Raw genomic sequence first — 18,678 nt, 5'->3', positions numbered from 1 at the left:
TGGTCTTTCTTTTTCTGCCCAGTGGTAGTGTTAATACAGTAAAACTTGAGAAATATTCCTCTGTTGCAGTGTAATGCCAAAACTAGAAACAACTGCCAGAAATTCATGTCCAAGCAAAGTTTATGGGAAGCCAAAATTCACTAGTGTTTGCTTTCTCCAAACATGGTTGGTTTTGCAGTGTTTTAGAATCCATGAATTTGGAGGCATGCTCATGTAATTTCCATGTATTTGGAAATTGGTGAAATCCTCAAGTGTGGTCATAAGAGGAGGGGCAGATGCTCAGCAGGTGCCAATTTTCACGGGACTATTGAAACAAATTATGTCAATAGAGCTATGACAATTTACAGTGGCCAAGGGTCTGGCCCAAAGGATTATTGGTGGCTACCCAAGTTGCAGTGGTGGGATAGAATTTTTGGAGGGTGGAGCAAGAGCTAACTTGTCCCGCTATCCCTAGCCATGAACTCCCCTCTCAACCCCTGGCTTGCCTGACCAGCATGATCTGCTTACATCTGCAGCATGAAGAGCTACTCGTATAGAAACCACAACTCTTGTTTTATTATATGGTTTTTATGTATTGCATGGTGTCCCTTGGAAAAGCAATTCATTACCTTGTATAAGTTCTTATATGACGACGATGCTGATGGTGATAATTCAGCTTGTTTTGCTAGCCATCTTTTCACTTTTCTTTCTTCCTGCTTCATCAGATTATCGTTCATGCTCTTCATAGTCTCAAGTGACCTTCGAATTTTTTTCAGCTGAATGACAAGCGAGAAATTGCACAGCCCTTAACAAGTTAGTTTTCTACAATTATGTCAGTGGTCTATGTATATTTAGGGGGAAGAGTTGAACCACTGCAAAATTTTCTGACTCACTGGAGAAGTTAAATCTTTTATCTTATTTCATAGAGGTAAGAAATCCCCAGCAGCTTTCTTAGGTGTCTAGGAGAATAAGAATATTGTTGTTGAACTGCTGCCAATTTCACATGGCTCTAATTTAGAGAGAGATCTCCATTAACGTTTTTTGGTTACACATTTGTACCACAAACTACCTGGACATTTAAGGGAAATAAGTATCTTATTTTCTTTCTCCATACCTGAAATGACTCCCTGTCATTGGAGACCCTCAAGGTCTTAGCTCTTTTGTTGTCCAGCCAGTCCATAACACCACTATCCATGGCCTTCCAGCTTGTGTCAGCCATTTTTTATCTTGCGGGCGGGGAGGGGGGAGCCCCCAGTGTGCTTTCAGAAGTAATTGGGCCTGCCAGTGCAAAGAGATTAACTGCAAATGGCTGACATGATTGCCCTACATTTTATTATAAACTCAGCAATTCTATGTAAAGGCACCTACTGCTGGCCCATGTTAATGAGGATGCAGAATGTGGATACAGAACTGTGAGGTAATACTGTGGGTTTTCTTACATAATGCCTTGGAATGATGTCCTGGCAACCAGAATGAAAACATTAAATGGACAATGACCTCAATAAAAGAGCAAAGCTAGCTTACCCAATTGGAATTTTGTAATGTACTCTTCTTCATTTGATTGGTACTGATATAAAAACTGAAGGCAATTAAAAATAGAGTGTTTTAAACAAGGGAATATTTTATAGAACAACACTGACTGTTGTTTAATAAAGGATACTAGTGTGTGTTTTACAGACTGCAAACCTGAGGCACTATAAAAGACCTCAGTGTGTTTATGTGATCGTAAAAGCGTTTTCAAAATAATACTGTGGGTCCTTTCTCTTACCTCTCATCTCTTGCTGGACCATTGCCAGTCTGGAAAACATTTTCCCCTAATGTATACACAAAATTAGAAGCATTTTCTCCCTGCATGTAGCTGAATTACCATAAATCACCATTTTGGCATAAGAATATCACCTCCAACCATGGGGATATTACATATATGCTTTCTTTCCTATTGCTTGTGTCCAGAAGGTTACAAGATAAATTTGTCCATTGGCTGTGATAAATAGGCAACTTTCTGCATTTTTAGGGTCCAATTTTCAGAGAGGTTTTAAAAATTGCACATCTAGGCACTTACATGGACAGATCAGGTACTTAGCCAAACGGCTGAATATACACAGTTGGCTATGAATGCCACGATTCCAGGTGCAGATTTCAAATGTTGATGTTGGGACTAAAACCCAAGCTTGAGAAGCTGTTACATCAGAAATGACTCTCATTGGCAAGTATAGAGACATTAGCCCAACTGCATGACGTATTCCTTGAAAAAGGTGTGTATGTGCTGGGGGGAGGGGAGAGGTTGTATTATTTTCTGTGGAAAACGGTCTGAATCAAAACCTCAGATCTAAACACCCCCAGACTAATCCAGATCCAGCCTGGGCCCATGTCTAGGTTCCAGTGTGTGATGCTCACTGTGTTTGCACGTCACTTTTTTTTATGGAACTTCATACACTGTAATTTGTTCCAAAATAGCCCTGTGAGCTAGCTAAGTCGTACTCCAGGAGGGTAGAAGGAGAGACTGGGAGGTTAAGTGATTTGTGAAAGGCCACAAAGTGAGGCAGTGGTGGATCCTGGAACACCCAGTCACCTGCTCTAACCACTAGAGCTTAGTCTCTTTTGTGATTGTAATGAAGAAGTACAGGAAAGATATCTCCTTAGCTAGTCCTACAAACGTCTAACCGTCTACCCTGCAGTGTTGAATTCATAGCTACAGATGGATTATAATGAGTGTGGGTTTTGGTTTTTATACAGGGGGTGAAAGGCAAGAGATGAGGGATTGTAGGTAACAAGGGAAAGGTAGGAGCTATAGTAATGTTCACAGATGGTAACTGTTCTAGGAAAGGAAGGAGTCTGAGTCGGTTTTCAGAGCTGCATTAAATTAAACCAATAAATCTTTGGAAACTGCAGAGAAATCATTCACCTACCACCATCTCTCACAAAGGTGAAAGTCAAAACGAAAATACAAAAAAAGTTCAAATTCACTAATCTAGGACTCCAAGGGATTTTAGGACATCTAATAGCTTGATGAAACAGGGTACTCAAAGGAAAGTGTTTCCACTGGGAGGTGGATATCGATAGCAACCGGCCTACATTAAAACTATTGGATGAGGAAATTAACTAATGGTTGGTGATGCAGTGTACTGAAAGCAGGCTTAATGGAGAGACTTGTGGTCTTTTACGATTATAGCATGTGCTAGATACCAGACCAAGAGATTAGGTAATGTATTTGTTATTGAATGAGAATTTAATTACATTGTCTGAGAAGTTCAGTATTTTGTAATATCAGCTGGTATAGGATTTTCTAGGCAGCATGAGTGAGAGGCTCTGGACATGCATTTCTGTAGCTTTGGCTGAGGTGATATTTAAATACAAGAATAGATCATCCTGGGGAAACATACCATAGGGAAACTTCAGTATGAATATTTTCTCCTGGAATGTTTTTTGATTTATAAAAATCTACTGTAAAAGCCATGTTTGAGAACTCCTGAAGATGCAGTTACAATTTTACACACAAGTACCATACTCTTACTCTCAAATGGCCATTTAGACATGTTATTGACAATTTGCCGGCATGAGCACAAATCAAGTACGTGGCACCTTAATAAATTTGCCTGTTAATTAATTAGACTATTTGAGTGTTAGACTGTCTGGTAATGAAACAACCTTTACCCTCTAATAGGCAGTGAAGGAACAGGGTGTTGAACCTGCACCCTTAGGATTCCGTCAAAAGGGTAAAGACTAAGGAGTCTTCTCCCATAAATGGTGTCACCCACAGGGCCATGGGTCAGTGGACCTGTGGGAAAAGCTTAATGGCCCTGGGCAAGAGCTGAGTTTCAGACATTAAAGTTGACAGACTCACCTGATCTGGCTACCAGGGTGAGTTCTCAGAATAGCTCTGCATCTCTGCACAGGGTCTGAGTCCCAGAAAGCCTATCACATACCCAAATCCCAAGACTGTACATTCATATCAGCACTTAAGTGTCCAAATTAAGACACCAATGTCTGAAATTATTGCTTCCCCTCCCAGCCCCCAAATTCCACAGCACAAGGACTTAAAAATGGTCTGAAATGTTGCTTCTGTGGTTAATGTGCCCGGCTGTTAGTATGGTAGTGCCCCTATAATTTAATTTAGAAAAACAGTGGGATGTTTCAGAACCAGCAACATTAGAAATTGAAGTTTATTTATCTCCAGCAAACATATAGCTCAGACAATAACAGTGCAGACTTCTTCCCTATTGCTCCCTCGTGTGATGTTAACCCTGGGTGGGAATAAAAGAATTCATTGTGCGGACCTGCTTCAGAGCAAAGATTATCTATTGTACTTAATTGTGTCTTGTGGGTAGAAGGACTGGGTGCAGCCGGGAACCCAGCTGAGGCTGCCAGACCTGCTGCTCCCAGGACTTCAGGTTACCTTCAGGATAAAGTATCAGCAGTCATCATTTTCCAGGCAAAACAAGAAGACTCCTATAGCTCCGTTCCTAGGTGTTTGTGTGTTGATATGTGCTGCACGGCATTCACGGTGCTCAGTCAATCCAAGAATTACAATTTGTGAGATATCCTGGAAGCACAATGTCAGTGTGTACTATGGCATCCTCATAGAAACTTGACATATTGCATCATAATGGCCCTATGCCAGCATGTACCAAACTCTGGTTTTCCGGAAGACATTATATATATTCTGGCTATTTTATATCTAGAAAATAGAATCTTCTTCTGCCTCACGTTTTCTAATCTAGATTTGAAGAGCCACCTTTTCTAAAGGGCCTTCATCCAGCCTCTAATTTTGTCCTTGTAATCAATGGAATGTATTGCTGACGCATGACATAATGGATTTGATTTTGTTGACACAAATGTTGGTGGAGGTCTCTGATTTGCAGGTGAAATTAATTTCTCCTGTAAAATTCCAGTCACAAAGTGAATATTTTTGAAATTTGAGCAATGCTATTTTACTGCCACTAGGAGAGATGCTCTAACTACCTTAGGACTGTAGTGAACTATTTTTAGCTCTGACCCCACCACATGTGCTCCCTTACTACGCACTTGAAAGCTATTGCTCCAATGGTTTGCAACGCTTGAGGCTGATCCCATTCTGGAAATTCAGGTGGGGACAAATTCCTTGGAATCTGTTGTCCCAGATCATGATGTCATTTTAAAGAACATTTTAAGGTAGGAACTGCAGTTTAGATAACTGCTAACCGACTCTAAAATTGTCTAAAACCCCTTTAACTTAAGAGTTCTTTCAAATACTTTGAAACTTAAAATCATTATTTAATCAATACAACATATTATGAAATATCCAAACAAATGGGCTCTATTATGGATAAGGCTGTGACCTAGTTTCAGTGCATGAATTTTACAAACCTTGAAGTGGTGATTAATTTGATTTCTCAGGGTTTAGCCCTTTAGATTTGCATGGAGTCTGAGTGACACCCCCCCACACACACACTTGGCCCCACCCCCAGTTAACTGAAGGCTGAGTCTTGCCCAGTCCAATTCTAAATTAACTGTAACTTCTCCTGCATTTTTGTTTTGGTAAATTGTAACCATTGCAATTAGTTAAGTTACTAGAAGAAGAATAATGAGGATGTGGTTGGATCCCATTCCCTGACTTATCTCATTGCTTCCCAGAGAGGGCAGCTAGGGAATTATTTACCTTTTAATTGTAGTTCTCTGAAGGTGAGAGTCTCTAAGGATTCATGCTCGTGGGTCAGCTGGTGTGACCTTGGGTACTGAATAACTAGATTAAATGGTAAAGTTTAGAACTGGTCATAATGAGTTAGTACAAAAATATGCCTTGAGGGGTCTATATGGTATATCATAGCCCTCAACTCCCAGATCCTTTTCAGACTAATTATTATAATTATAACTTAAATAGGAATAAAACCCCAGCTCTCAAGGGGTGGTGGGAGGATGAGTGTGGCTCTAATAGCGGACACCATATTCAGAGAACTCAATTATAAGCAAGTAATTTCCTTGTCTTCAAAAGGTAATTGGCCTTTTCTACATCCCTGTTCTTACAGATGATGGGGTAGTTGTACATTTCTGCTGAGGAAGGCACTGCACTGCCCATAGGAAATAGATTCACAGTGTAATACAGAGAAATGAATATCAGCATTGGCCTGAATCTCTTTTTATTGCCCTCCCCCCTCAAAAAAAAGAGAGAGAAAGAAAGAAAGAAAAAATGGCCTGAGCCCTGTGAAACACCTAGTAGGATACATTTTAAAAAAGTTCTTTCAGATCACTGAAGCTAAATGCGTGCTTTGGCAAGGTGGTGGATTTACAGCCCTGGAAATGGAAGTTTTTCATTCTCCCCAGGAAGGTACAACACAGACTTATTATAACATTGCTGCTTGCCATTGCATCTCATTGTCCTGTTGTTGAGAGACCACCTCCAGAGGTAAGTGTGTAATTTGGTTCTAACCTCTCTGCTGAGACGGCCAGCAAGTAAGCTAATTAATGCAAAATGTGGCAGTAGATTCACTATGAAGAATTTTATCCTTCACCTTTTACATTCACACTCACATTCTATTTTTACTACACAATTTAATTCAACTGGCCTCAGAATAACCTTACCACATTGCCATTAACAAGACTTCCATGAACTACTCTGCATAGTTCACCCCATTCTTAATAGCCATATGCTGTGACCAGTAGACCACCCACAACACTAACTTATAGCCCAATAGCATTTTAAAGAGAAATAGTCTGCCAACGTTCATTCAGATTCAAGAGTGAGTTTTCTTCTGTGTTCATGACCCTTTCCTGTATATTTCCCTCTAATATTTGAGCGCTCAAGCTTGATTAGCACAAATATCCACAAATGGCAAATTTTAAGCTTGGATGCTTACCAAAGGAGAGCTGACTGACTGTGTACTTGATTGTAAAAACTTTGTGATTCATGCTGTGTTGGCTAGTTGCATAAGTCAGTCAGGTAACAGAAACAATACCATATGGCTTACACAGCTAACCAGCCTAATTAGAATAGCAAATATTAGCAAATGATTTGATGGTCCTGCAGGGGGAAGGAGGTGGTGAAACTCAGTGGCGTCATTCTCAAGTTTTTTTTACGTTTCAAGGTTTGACTCGACGTAGTAATAAGTGTAAACACATTTGCCCCAAACCTGGCACTTCTTAATTAAACTATAAGCAATATGGAACTGGAGAGTTTTACCCAATTCCAGTCTGGACAGCACTGCTGACGACAAAAACAGAAGCTTCACTCCTATGCCCTCTTTTACATCTCCACAACTCTTCACAGCCAGCTGACATCAAACTCCCTTCTTTTTCAAAGCACTACCCTGGAGTGGAACCAAGCTGAATGCAAATTGCTGTCCTCACATACCATTGGGCTCTCCCTAGCTATGAGAGAATCAAAATGCCAGATCTCACAACCTGCACATGTAGCAGCTGTTTGCTTTTTCTAAAGCAATCCCCCAGATCCTAACAGCCTGGCACTGGGGGAAAGGTCAGGGCTTAGGCCTATCTCAAGTTGCGGTATTGTTTAATGCCATTGCTGGAAGTCCTGGAATATTCTAAGAACATTACAGTTTTTGAAGGCAAAGCTGCATTACCCAGACAAGAATGCCCATTTTCAGATTCTCAGGAAGGTCTAAAGTGGTTTGCTACCCTGTATATCTAAAATAGGCTTGTTGCTTCTGCTTGCTCAGTATCAGCAAACATTTAACTAGCAAATCTCCAGCTCACGTTTTTAACATCTCGGTCAGTGTCCTTCAATAGCAGAGCTGTAAAAGATGTAGTTACTATAGTAACACTTTCAGTTGCCTAAGTGACAGTGTTCTTATGATGTCATCAGAAAACAATGTGTTCCAATAAACACCTTGAACTCAGTTTATGTAAGTGCTGTGTCCTGATATAGTTCAGAAAGGAAACAATTAGAAAACCAAGTTTGCTACGTAATTCCTAAACACTTATTTTCTCTATAAAATGCAACACGTTCACACATTTTAAACATAATTTAAAAAAAGAGAGAGAGAATACTTTGACATTCTGTTCTAATGGAGTTATTTATGTAAAAATAGCTCTAGATACAGTCATTTAAGTCACAGTAACCAAAATGGTCTCTTGCCTACTTGCTATGCCAGCAATGTAGCCACGACAGTGCGCTGGGCAGCTGTCAGTGTGGACAGACTGCAGTGCTTTCCCTACTCAGCTGCACTAAGTCAGGTTTAACTCACAGCGCCGTACATCTGCAAGTGTAGCCAAGGCCAAAGAAAGGAAGGAATGTATGGGGCACAGGCACACACCCACCCAGTTTACGCTGCATGGTTTTGCTGGATTCAGCAACCACACTTCTCCAGCAGCTTCAGTTACATCTTCGCATACGTCACTGTTTTAAAAAAGGCACGTTTTAAAAATGAGTTGATAACAAACAACACAACAAACCTGGTGTAAACACCTAGGGGAATGAGATGAATAAGAAGGGTTTTTTTTTTTTTAAAGAAAGCACATATTGGTTTAAAGGTAACACGAAAACTGCAAAACTTGGAGAATGAAAAAGGTTTGGGAGAGATAACGCGATACGGAGACTTTCACTGCTACTGTAGGTCTGATTCAAATCTGACCCCAACCAGTAGTGTAAAAGCTGGCTGTGGTTATTTGACTGCATTTCAGAAATGGGAGAGGAGGTCAGTCCATTTTCTTGTGGGCAGGCATCCAGATTACAACTGGTCCTTAATGGAAGTCTCAAGGGACCAAAGATTTGGGGGCACATAAACCAAACTTCATTGCTCTCCCCTAGAAATGGTGGGCCAGATTCAGGTGGTGCAAAGGCAGCAGAAACTGCCCCCATCTCCCTTGCTGAGGGATTCCCGTAGTGTGGTGTTATGGCTAGAACCAGACAGAGAATCAGGGCACAGAACACCTTTTCCCATTCTGGCGCAGTGGGTTGTGGGAAGGGGGCGTGGGTGCAGGGGATTCTGGGTCCTGTCCCAATGCCCCATGATGCGTCACTTTGCATCCCAGAAATCCCTTTGTTTCCGTCCACCCTTGGTGCCATCTTTCAACGGTTTCTGTGCAGCACAATCTGTCTGTGGGAAATGGAATCCGAACTGCTGAGGCACATGCTGACGAGTCTCGCCAGCACGTCACGTTTGGCTGTCGAACTATTCCTTAAGATCCAAAGTGAGAGTGAGGAGTCCGACGATGCTATTGAGCCGCGTAACGCGTACGACACGAAATTGCTTGTGGCATTCACGGACATGCTCAGCACCGTGGAACACCGTTTTTGGACTCAGGAAACAAGCACCGAGTGGTGGGATCACATCGTCATGGAAGTCTGGGATGATGAGCAGTGGCTGCAGAACTTTCGGATGAGAAAAGCCACTTTCATGGGACTGTGTGAGGCGCTCGCCCCCACCCTGCGGTGCAAGGACATGAGATTGAGAGCTGCCCTGCCAGTGGAGAAGCGGGTGGCTATTGCAAACTGGAAGCTGGCAACTCCAGACAGCTACAGGTCAGTCACAAACCAGTTTGGAGTGGGAAAGTCGACCGTTGGAATCGTGTTGATGCAAGTTTGCAAGGCCATTAATCGCATCCTACTCAGAAGAACCGTGACTCTGGGTAACGTGCAGGAAATAGTGGATGGCTTTGCACAAATGGGGTTCCCTAACTGTGGGGGGGCGATAGATAGGACGCACATTCCTATTCAGGCACCACCCCACCTAGGATCCGAGTACATTAATCGGAAGGGGTATTTCTCTATGGTTCTCCAGGTGCTTGTGGATCACCGTGGGCGTTTCATTGACATTAACACAGGCTGGCCCGGAAAGGTGCATGACGCATGCATCTTTTGGAACACTTGGCTGTTCAGGAAGATGCAGGCCAGGACTTTTTTCCCAGAGCAGAAGATCACGGTAGGGGAAGTTGAAATGCCCATTGTGATCCTTGGAGATCCCGCTTACCCATTAATGCCGTGGCTCATGAAACCCTACACTGGGAGCCTTGACAGCAGCAAGGAACGGTTCAACTACAGGCTGAGCCGGTGCCAAATGACTGTGGAGTGTGCCTTTGGCCGTTTAAAGGGCCGCTGGCGATCTCTGTATGGGAAGCTGGACTTGGCTGAAAACAGCATCCCCGCGGTTATATCCGTGTGCTGTGCCCTCCATAATATTTGTGAAAGGAAGGGTGAAAGCTTCACTCAGGCATGGACCTCCAAGGTTCAACACCTGGAGGCTGAATTTGCACAGCCAGAGAGCAGGGCTATTACAGGGGCCCAACGCGGGGCTGCAAGGATTAGGGATGCCTTGAGGGAGCAATTTGAGGCTGAAAACCAGCAGTGATATCTGGTGCCCTGCACGGGAGTGAAGTGCAGTAGTTCCAATCTTTAGGAATCAGTGTCTGCTTAGCAGACAAGCAGACTTGCAGTGCCTGTTTATTTCCTGGGCTAAGGAGTCTTTTACTTTATGCAATAATAAAGAATGTTTTCAAAGCCAAAGAATCCATTTATTAAAAAGAAAAAAAATGTATTTATTGAAAAGAAACAAGGGGGTGGAGTGGGGAACAGTGCAATCACAGATTCGCGTATGTCCTGTCTGGTGTGCTGTGCAGTGAGTGCTGTACTTCAGGATAGCTGTACTGCATGGTGATGGGGGTGGAGTGCAGAGGGTAAGGGTCGTGGTTTTCAGGGCTGGGTGGTGAAGATACTGGTGTTGGAGGCAGCAGGTGGCGTGAAGAACATGGAAGTTGGGGAAAGTGGGTTGGAGGTGACAGTGGGGCACAATGGAAAGAGTTTTGGGACAAGGGCTGTAGGGGAGGGGTGGCGTTTGCGGTACTGCTCCTCTTTCTGCATGGCTACCAGCTCCTGGATAGCATCTGCTTGGCGCTCCAGGATGCTTACAAGCCTATCAGTGCTTTGCTGCCGGTGCGCGGTGCTTTGCGTTTTCCTGGCGGGTCCTGCTTTCTCTCTCCCTCCAGTTCTGTGCTTTCTCATTCTCTTTAATAGATGGCCGCATCACTTCTTGCAGCATGTCTTCTTTGCTTTTTCGCGGTCTCTTCCTGAGTCTTTGCAGTCTCTGGCAGGCGATAAGAGGGACGGCTGAGGTCTCAAGGTTGATGCAGCTGTATAGGCAAAATGCAACATTTAACAGAAGCAGCATTGTTTATAGCAGACAGAGTAATGATTCCCACCGCACTTAAGGAGTAGAAAACTCACAGGGTCTACACAATAGCATAATTTTCCCATCCGAAACAGAGCACACACATCCCATGGGAGCCTCAAAATGGTGAGTAAGGGGGACCGATTGTTTCAGGGCTGCACTGTCCTCTGGGTTTCTGTGCCTTGGGGAGAGCCAACAGCTTCAGGGGGCACCTACACTGAACACTGTCCCAACTTTTTCCACAGGAGTTCATCCTGGACGATATCTCACTGCTGAGGGTGACCTGGGAAGCAAGGGAGGGTCTTCTACTGCAATGCGGCTTCCGCCCTGGCCCATATGCAGCTTGCCTGTGTGCAGCAATGGTCCCCCCGCCCCTCGCGGCACAGTGGCGTGGACACGTTAGCCTGGCTGGGACAAGGACCACGGTGGCTCTCCCGATAAACCTGCGCAAGCGCATTGCACACGTTCTGGATGAGACATTCGAGGAGATTACCGAGGCCGATTACCGCGATGTGATAAACCACATCAATGCACTATTCCGCATCTAGGCATGCATGCCTAACCCTCCTCTCCCAAAGAGCCCGCACCGAAAAAATTCCTTCCCGAAAGAAAAACCTGCTTACCGGGAACCTGCTCTTCTGTTTGTCCTCCACCAAGTACCGGCCACTGCGGCTGGCTACCTTCCTCCTGGCTCGAGAAGAGCTCCTGGCTGCATGCCTCCAGGGATTCCGGGGTGTCTCCATCTGGCCCACCACCATCACTCCCGTTTTCCTCCTCCTCTTCCTCTTCCTCCTCCCCCAGCCCCACCGGCTCTGAAGTGTCCATGGTGGTGCTCGGAGTGGAGGTGGGGTTAACCCCAAGTATTGCATCCAGCTCTTTGTAGAATCGGCAGGTCGCGGGGGGAGCACCCGAGCGGCCGTTTGCGTCACGGGCTTTGTGGTAGGCACTCTGCAGTTCCTTCACTTTAATCCTGCACTGCAGGGCATCCTGGTCATGGTCCCTTTCCACCATGTCCTTTGATACCTTCCTGAAGGTATCGTAATTCCTACAGCTGGAGCGTAGCTGGGACTGGACAGCTTCCTCCCCCCAAACACTGATGAGGTCCAGCACCTCGCCATTGCTCCATGCTGGGGCTCGCTTGGCACGTGGAGGCATGGTCACCTGGAAAGATTCGCTGATAGCACTCCACACCATGCCGGGCTGAGCAAACAGGAAAGGGATTTTTAAAATTCCCGGGGAATGTAAAGGGTCGGTCACATGGTTGGTTAACTGAGGCCAGGGCAGTAGAGTTTGAACTGATGACCAGAGTGGCTAGAACAGGCATTGTGGGATACTGCAGAATAATTCTGGAGGCCATTCACAGCGCATTGGGCGGCTACACTGGCGCCGCAGCGCTGCAGCAGCAGCGCAATACTCGCTATTCATCTCGGAGAGGTGGAGTACATGCAGCGCTGCAACCACGGAGATACAGCGCTGCAAATGCCTTACCAGTGTGGGCGGGGCGTGAGTTACAGCACTGGGGGAGCCTTTACAGCGCTGTAACTCGCAAGTGTAGCCAAGGCCTTTGAATCTAGTGAAATGGCTCAGTGGTTGAGATATATCTGTGATCAGTCTTCTTTGAAAAACAGAGAAAATTTCCCCTAATTTAAAAAAATTGTATAGTATTTACAAAAACTGTGTAATGAGAGTAAAATATGAAAGTATTGTTCCTTTATTTTCCACCAGCAAAAATTTGAATCTCTCCAAAGTCTAAACTGGCTTTTAAAAATTATTTTTCTCTTACCATTTATTCAAGAATTTTTTTAAATTTGTATTTACTACTTTTCCCTTCAAAGAAACCCATCCACTACTACTAATTTACATTTTAATTCCTTGTAGTGTTCTCTGGGCATGCGATCTCTTGCAGCAGGGAGAGCTGAAGAACGGAGCAACAATTGTATTATTGAAGAGCTCCATAACCACAGAGTGGGAAAAGCACGATCGGATGTGATTTTTAGAACAGATGCCCAAGCAGAGTTGGCAGTTAATTAAAAGCACCATGTACTTAATGATTAACTAATCACAGCATGATGGCATTCAACAGAGATGCAAGAAACTTCTCTGCTGGATTCAACAGAGAAACTCCTAATGTCTGCCTTCAGGGTACCGTACTTATAGCAGTTTGCTTTTGCATTACCAGCAGAGACAACACAAGCAGTTAGTCTAGCAAATTTCATTAAACATTGCTTAGTTAAAACTTTAAAAATGGGAAGGATGAGCTTAGTCAATGACTATATGAGCCATAAATGCCACAATGTTTGTCCTTTAGAATGACAAGCCATAGCCCTTCTGAAAAACCTTCCTTCCAAGGATTTCAAAGCACTTTGTAGACATTTAATTAAGCATCACAAATGAGTTGTGCAAGTGTTTCCATTGTGCCAGTGAGTAAATTAAGACAGACAGGTTCAATTACTTGCTTAAATTCATATTAGGAGTCTATGGCATAGCAGAATCTCCCAGTTCTCAATCTTGGGCTTTAACCAATGCACTATGTTTCCCTTCTTTATCACAGAATTGCAGAATCCTTCGCTTTCAGATAAATGATGTGGAAAGGATTAACTCATTCAGTTAAAGAACTGGCTTGAACCTTAGTTTGGAGTTGAAATTGAAAATGCTTGGCTAACGTTGTACACAGTGCAGTTGTAGCCTTGTCAGTCCCAGGATATTAGAGAGACAAGGTGGGTGAAGTAATATCTTTTATTGGACCTTCTGTTGGTGAGAGAGACCAGATTTAGAGCCACACAGAGCTCTTCTGTGATGCTGGGAGTACCGTTCCCAGGCCTGTTCTAGAGCTACTCAGTCCACTGTAGTGGTAATTATCCAACCTCAACCAAAGTCTCCTCAAGCTGTTAGAGAACATGATTGGCAGTCAAGAAATCTGGGTGTTGTTTTTGGTTCTGCCAGTCATTTACTGTACAGCCTCGTGAATTAAAATTACTGAACCTTTGTTCCTCAATTTCCCAATCTGATACAGGGGCTAACACCTGCCTGTTAGGGATGTTTGTTAAGGTATAATTAACTAATGGTGGTTAAAGCACTTTGAGATCCTTGGATGGAACAGGTTGTCATTCTAAACCTCCACATATAGGCTACAATGCTTATTCTTTTGCTACATTTTAAAATTGTTTTCTTCCCTGCAGGTAGGCAAGTCTAGTTTAGGAGAAAATAGCATCTATTACCTCCTTTGTCACTATTATCATGGCCAGCTAGGCTGCCCATACTGCCTCTCAGTGTAAAATTAGCTTTTTGTTAAGCAGCGCTTTCCTGGAAGGCAGAGAGAGAAATATGAATGTGCTTCTGAAAGAGAGAATGGCAGCACTGGATAAAATCCCCATGGTGGTAGCCTGCATTCTGCATGCTTCCCTACATAGCAGTGTGATACCACCTTCATCAACTCTTGATAATCCCCTCCACTTCCCTTTGTTCCTCTACTCCAGTGGTTCTCAACCTATTTACCATTGTGGGCTGCCTATGCAGTGCTCTGTGTGTTATGTGGGCTTATATCCACACAATATATATACTACCTGTACGGCCCTGAGGATATCGCATGGGCTGCAGCTGGGTGCTGATTGGGCTGTGGGTTGAGAACCACTGCACTACTCATTCTTGCTGTGCTACACGCTGATAGATGAAACGGAAAAGCAACTCTCTTCCAGCCAATGTCACTCTGAAATGGCCTATACAGGGACAGACCAGCAATGCTATCTAACTGCAGCGTCACATTCCATACGGAACATGTGACCAGCTGGATAATCAATTCCATTTGGCTATAGTTCAATATTGGTATGCGAAGCAATGTAAAATACAGGTGTTACCTAAAGAGACAGGACCATTATTTATCTGTCCAAAATAGGTACAATCCACCAACAATAGCACTTCCTACTGTGGTTGGGGGGTTTATTCGTCGTGTCTGTCATTAGTGTAATTTGCTGAATCCACTGCAGACAGAATTAAGTTTGTTCTGTTGTGCCTGCCGCCTGGTGGTCATAGCACTGTAACTAGACTCAGTAGTGTCGTGGTACCACACACTGGGTGTGATGAGTGGCCCTGTGCAGCTCAGATAGCACCAGAGATGCTTTCGGTGACTGTCCTGCAGCTCTACTAGGTGAGTAAAGCAAAATCTCGTGTTTCTTGTCACTGTCGTACTAAGGGAGCAAAAGCGAAGCTGCTCTCTGGGCATACTTCCAGTGGAAGGAAAAAGCCAAGAGCTTTTCTCACTCAAGACTGTTCCTTGATTCTTGCAGTGTGATCCTTAATACAGTGGGGTGAGCTACCCTGCTTTCCAACAAGATATACTAGGGAGATATAGAGCCCAATCCTGCAATTCTTATACACAGGGTTGGATTAAGACATAGGCATTACAGGCCTATGCCAAGGGCTCCTGAAGTCTTGTAAATATACTGGAAATTCAGCTTCCACTGTGGGGTTGGGGGGAGAGAGAGAGAGCCTGAAAATGTGAGTGTAGTGTAACAGTGATGTAAGCCTGAGTCTGAAGACAGCCTGAGTGGGGCGAACTGCGCCATGCATCTCAATGGTTTCCTGCCTCTGACACGCACTGGTCTGGGGACCGCGCCATCACCCCTCCTCCCCCCCCCCGAAAACTCTGTGTGACAGGACAAGAAGAATGAAGCAGGTCCAGCCTCTCCACCCTTGCAGAAACCTCAGCAGCTAGGATGTAAGCATAGGCGGCGAGTTATATGTGCCCATGCTCCATCAATATTCAGGAACGTGGGCACAGCTCCACCAATGTTTGGGCTTATATTTAATCAGAGCTGTCCCATCCATAGGACAGACTGGGGCAACCATCCTCGGCCCTGCGTCTCGGGGGCATGTGGGGGCCTGGGGCGTTAGTGGGGGGCCTGGCACCAGCAGCAACGAGTGACCCGGTCCCGGCCTGCCCCCACCCCGCCTCTTCCCACCCCTGCTCTGCCCCCGCCCTGCCTCTTCCTGCCCCTGCTCTGCCCCCTCTCCACCCCCATTCCACCCCTTTCCCCAACCCCCCACCCCACCTCTTTCTGGCTTCCACCCCTCCCTCAAGCGACGTCGGGAGCTGGTGGGGTGGGCTGGGGCCGGGTCGCTCACTACTGCCAGCACCAGACCCCCTGCTAACCCCTAAGGCTGCCCTGGCCCACATGTCCCCCTGAAGCGTGGGGCTTGGGGCGCCTGTCCCGGTCTGTCCTATGGACAGGACAGCTCTGCTTGGACCCATTCTGGGTACCACCAAAAATTATACAAACCTGACACCCATGAATGTAAGTAATAGCCCCCTGCCATCCCTGCCTCTCCAAAGGGGAAGGGTCCCTTTTTGCTCCTGCAGGTAAGTATTCCTGCATCCAGGGTGCATTTACTTGGTGACACTAAAAACATGGAAGTATTTCCAAGGAAGAGCCTTGAGAGAGAGAGGCCCGGTACAGGGTCCTTACTGCCACTCCTATGGGACCCCATGACACTGCCATTGCTTCATGGGGAAGGGAGGGAGCCACTGCCCCTCCAAGTGGGAGCAGGGCCATGACACAGGGGTGAGGTCATGAAGGCAGAACCACAGTGGCCCTGGGAATGTGGTGTGCCGCGGTTTGCCCGGGTGGCCCCAATCCAGGCAAAGTTCCTGTTGATTATAATGAGAATTTTGTCTGCATGAGCATTCCAGGATGGAGACTGTAGTGCTACTGTTATATTTCCTTTGTGCACATGCACTCAGATGTGTGCATGCAGGTTCTGCCAGTGAAAAGACTTACACTGGCATAACTCAGATCAGAAACTAGACTAGGATCTGCTGCTTCATCCCTTGCTCTTGACTTATATGTCAGCTGTAGTATTTATTGAATAACTGCTGCTTCAAACAGCTGGTCAGACTGAATTTCAGGTACGTTTAATAAACTCAGTGTCCGTTGGGTTATTTTTATCTTCATCCTTTTGCCCACTCTCTGATAATACAGGTATGCTCACCTCAGACTCATTGTAAGTATATAAAAGTTGTATTTCAGGAGCTACCCCAGACTGAAATATGAATATTGTTTTAAAAATAATTCTCATTAAAGGGCCTGTGACAAAAAGGTTCAGTTTGTTCAGGTTCGAATTCTACTTGCCATATTTCTTATTGTTACAGCTTTTCCACTAGGGGGTCATTGATCTCTGGGCACGAAGGAATAAACTCTTCATAAATAGTCACGTGCCACCAACAGTCAGAGAGTTGTTAAGGATATTGTGTGGGTTAAAGTGCCCTTGCAGTGAAGGCTTTCCGCTTGCTTTGTACAGCAAAGCAGCTACACACAAAAAGGGCAGCTGCCCAGGCTCTCCTATCTCAGTGAACAGCTTGGGACTAGGAGTTCCTCAGGTGTCAAACGCAGGGACTGGAGCAGGAAGAGGAGGCTGTGCATTAAGCAAGAAGGTTTGGTGGTGGGATTTGTGAGAGCCCGAGGAGAGTGAGGAGCAAGACAGCTATTTCTGGGGACAAGGCAGTTGTGCCTGACTTGAGGTTTCCACAGAAGGGAGTTGCCTGTCTGTTACCACCTCGGTTTATTTCCAGGACTCATGTATATTTTGTAAATTAACAAATTACACTAAGAAAATATTGGCTTCCATGTTACCAATTGCTGTTCCAATCGGCCTTCTGCTGTGTATTGAAAACTGTGTTAAAATTGTAAGCTGTCACTTTAAATTCAATAGGTTTTTTTCCTGGTCCTGCTTGTAGGCTGGAGGACTCTGTAGGGAAGCCTGAATCCTGGGCCTAGCAGCAGTTAGTCTACGAACAGCCAGCATAGAACAAGGTGGGGTGAGTTGTACCTCTCTGCCTTAGGGAGCAGCCTGCTTTGTCTCTCTCTTGCTCTCTCTTTTGGTTCTTGTGTTTTAAAGTCTGGATTCCTTACAGAGTATTTTCTGTGTTTAATCTAACTCCCCTGTATGATTATTATGAATGTAATACTTTACAAGGCCCCAAATTCTGCTATTGCTTGGCAAAGGAGCAACATTATATAAATAATGTCTACCTCCAATTCCACATCCAAATAACTTTTTGCAGTTGGGAAGAAGGAGTCAGCTGGGAAGGAGTGTCCAAGCAACGTGTTAATCAGGACTTATCTGCCTGTTTAAGATAGCAAATTGAAAGTTCTGGACTCACTGAGTGGCTGAGTTAGAAGGGAATTGGGTGCTGGTGCAAATGGGGTGAACTGGTCAGTACTGCCGGAGAGCATTCTCTTACATTTGGAACAGAACTGGGTTAGTCAACAGTGATACTCCTAAATGAATGTTCTAGGTGCTTTCCAAATCAGGGCTGGCGCTAGGTTTTTTGCCATCCCAAGCAAAAAAAACCCAAACAACCTCCGAGAGCGCAACTGCCGAAGCAAAAAAAACCACACCTCCTGGAGTGCTGCTCCTGGAATTGTGCCGCCCCAAGCATGTGCTTGGTTTGCTGGTGCCTAGAGCTGGTCCTGCTCCAAATGCAGAAGACTGCACTGTCTCTGCCTTAAGGCCACACAGACAAATGGAAGAAGCATAATGTGAGCATGCCTGAAGGTGATGGTTCTCCATGGCAACATATTGTTTGAATAACAGAAAACTTTTT

The 18,678-nt window shown here is 44.8% G+C and overlaps 1 long non-coding RNA gene across 1 annotated transcript in view; it reads right to left on the bottom strand.

Moving 5' to 3' along the window:
* Nucleotides 1–627: 627 nt before the first annotated feature.
* LOC117886663 overlaps nt 628–18,678 on the bottom strand; it is a 113,159-nt gene continuing 95,108 nt past the window's right edge. Inside the window, exon 4 of the long non-coding RNA XR_004648016.1 lies at nt 628–755. This is a non-coding gene — a long non-coding RNA (uncharacterized LOC117886663). The remainder of the gene's footprint in view (nt 756–18,678) is intronic.

The sequence above is a fragment of the Trachemys scripta genome, chromosome 13 (genome assembly GCF_013100865.1).
Source record: "Trachemys scripta elegans isolate TJP31775 chromosome 13, CAS_Tse_1.0, whole genome shotgun sequence".
Taxonomy (NCBI): Eukaryota; Metazoa; Chordata; order Testudines; family Emydidae; genus Trachemys; species Trachemys scripta.
The sequence above is the reverse complement of the archived record's forward strand: the minus strand, read 5'-3'. Positions and strand labels throughout refer to the sequence as shown.